We start from the raw sequence: 2856 nt of genomic DNA, 5'->3' as shown, positions 1-2856 counted from the left end.
AGGAGAGAAGGATGAGGGAGGAGAGAAGGATGAGGGAGGAGAGAAGGATGAGGGAGAGGAGAGAAGGATGAGGAGAGGAGAGAAGGATGAGGGGAGGAGAGAAGGATGAGGGGAGGAGAGAAGGATGAGGAGAGGAGAGAGATGAGGAGAGGAGAGAAGGATGAGGAGAGGAGAGAAGGATGAGGAGAGGAGAGAAGGATGAGGGAGGAGAGAAGGATGAGGGGAGGAGAGAAGGATGAGGGGAGGAGAGAAGGATGAGGGGAGGAGAGAAGGATGAGGGGAGGAGAGAAGGATGAGGGGGAGAGGAGAGAAGGATGAGGAGAGGAGAGAAGGATGAGGGAGAGGAGAGAAGGATGAGGAGAGGAGAGAAGGATGAGGAGAGGAGAGAAGGATGAGGAGAGGAGGAGAAGGATGAGGGGAGGAGAGAAGGATGAGGAGAGGAGAGAAGGATGAGGAGAGGAGAGAAGGATGAGGAGGAGGATGAGAAGGATGAGGAGAGGAGAGAAGGATGAGGGGAGGAGAGAAGGATGAGGAGAGGAGAGAAGGATGAGGAGAGGAGAGAAGGATGAGGAGAGGAGAGAAGGATGAGGAGGAGGAGGGAGTGAGGAGAGGAGAGAAGATGAGGGAGGACGAGAAGGATGAGGGGAGGAGAGAAGGATGAGGAGAGGAGAGAAGGATGAGGGGAGGAGAGAAGGATGAGGAGAGGAGAGAAGGATGAGGAGAGGAGAGAAGGATGAGGGAGGAGAGAAGGATGAGGAGAGGAGAGAAGGATGAGGGGAGGAGAGAAGGATGAGGGGAGGAGAGATGGATGAGGGGAGGAGAGAAGGATGAGGGGAGGAGAGAGGATGAGGAGGAGGAGAGAAGGATGAGGAGAGGAGAGAAGGATGAGGAGGAGGAGAGAAGGATGAGGAGAGGAGAGAAGGATGAGGAGAGGAGAGAAGGATGAGGAGAGGAGAGAAGGATGAGGGAGAGGAGAGAAGGATGAGGGGAGGAGAGAAGGATGAGGGAGAGGAGAGAGAAGGATGAGGGAGAGAGAAGATGAGGAGAGGAGAGAGAAGGAGAGGAGAGAGATAGGAGAGGGGAGGAGAGAAGGATGAGGGAGAGGAGAGAAGGATGAGGGGAGGAGAGAAGGATGAGGAGAGGAGAGAAGGATGAGGGAGAGAGAAGGATGAGGGAGAGAGAAGGTGAGGAGAGAGAGAGAAGGATGAGGGAGGAGAGAAGGATGAGGAGAGGAGAGAAGGATGAGGAGAGGAGAGAAGATGAGGGAGGAGAGAAGGATGACGGAGATGAGAGGATGAGAGAGGAGAGAAGGATGAGGGGAGGAAGAGAAGGATGAGGAGAGGAGAGAAGGATGAGGAGGAGGAGAGAAGGATGAGGAGAGGAGAGAAGGATGAGGGAGAGGAGAGAAGGATGAGGGGAGGATGAGAAGGATGAGGGGAGGAGAGAAGGATGAGTGGAGGAGAGAGAAGGATGAGGAGAGGAGAGAAGGATGAGGGAGGAGAGAAGGATGAGGTGAGGAGAGAAGGATGAGGGGAGAGAGAGAAGGATGAGGAGAGGAGAGAAGGATGAGGAGAGGAGAGAAGGGATGAGGAGAGGAGAGAAGGATGAGGGGAGAGAGAGAAGGAAGAGAGAGTGAGAGGATGAGGAGAGGAGAGAAGGATGAGGGGAGGAGAGAAAGGATGAGGAGAGGAGAGAAGGATGAGGGAGAGGAGAGAAGGATGAGGAGAGGAGAGAAGGATGAGGAGAGGAGAGAAGGATGAGGAGGAGGAGAGAGAAGGATGAGGGAGGAGAGAAGGATGAGGAGAGAGAGAAGGCTGAGAGGAGAGAAGGATGAGGAGAGGAGAGAAGGATGAGGAGAGAGAGATGAGGAGAGGAGAGAAGATGAGGAGGGAGAGAAGATGAGGGGCAGGAAGGAAGGATGAGGAGAGGAGAGAAGGATGAGGAGAGAGAGAAGATGAGAGGGAGGAGAGAGATGAGGAGAGGAGAGAAGGATGAGGGGAGGAGAGAAGGATGAGGAGAGGAGAGAAGGATGAGGAGAGGAAGAGAAGGATGAGGGGAGGAGAGAAGGATGAGGAGAGGAGAGAAGGATGAGGAGAGGAGAGAAGGATGAGGAGAGGAGAGAAGGATGAGGAGAGGAGAGAAGGATGAGGAGAGGAGAGCAAGGATGACGGAGAGGAGAGAAGATGAGGGAGGAGAGAAGGATGAGGGAGATGAGAGAAGGATGAGGAGAGAGAAGATGAGAGAGAAGGATGAGGAGAGGAGAGAAGGATGAGGGGAGGAGAGAAGGATGAGGAGAGGAGAGAAGGATGAGGGGAGGAGAGAAGGATGAGGGAGGAGAGGAAGAGAGAGAAGGATGAGGAGAGAGAGAGAAGGATGAGGAGAGAGAAGAAGAGGAGAGAGAAGGATGAGGGAGAGGACAGAGAAGGATGAGGGGAGGAGAGAAGGATGAGGAGAGAGAGACGAGAGAAAGGATGAGGAGAGGAGAGAAGGATGAGGGGAGGAGAGAAGGATGAGGGGAGGAAGAGATGGATGAGGAGGAGGAGAGAAGGATGAGGAGAGGAGAGAAGGATGAGAGGAGAGAAGATGAGGAGAGGAGAGAAGGATGAGGAGAGGAGAGAAGGATGAGGAGAGAGAGAGAAGGATGAGGAGAGGAGAGAAGGATGACGGCGAGGAGAGAAGGATGAGGAGAGGAGAGAAGGATGAGGAGAGGAGAGAAGGATGAGGGGAGGAGAGAAGGATGAGGAGAGGAGAGAAGGATGAGGAGAGGAGAGAAGGATGAGGAGAGGAGAGAAGGATGAGGAGAGGAGAGAAGGATGAGGAGAGGACGAGAAGGATGAGGGAGGACGAGAAGGATGA

The sequence above is a fragment of the Nansenia antarctica genome (genome assembly GCF_963989245.1).
Source record: "Nansenia antarctica genome assembly, contig: SCAFFOLD_252, whole genome shotgun sequence".
Classification (NCBI taxonomy): domain Eukaryota; kingdom Metazoa; phylum Chordata; class Actinopteri; order Argentiniformes; family Microstomatidae; genus Nansenia; species Nansenia antarctica.
The sequence above is the reverse complement of the archived record's forward strand: the minus strand, read 5'-3'. Positions refer to the sequence as shown.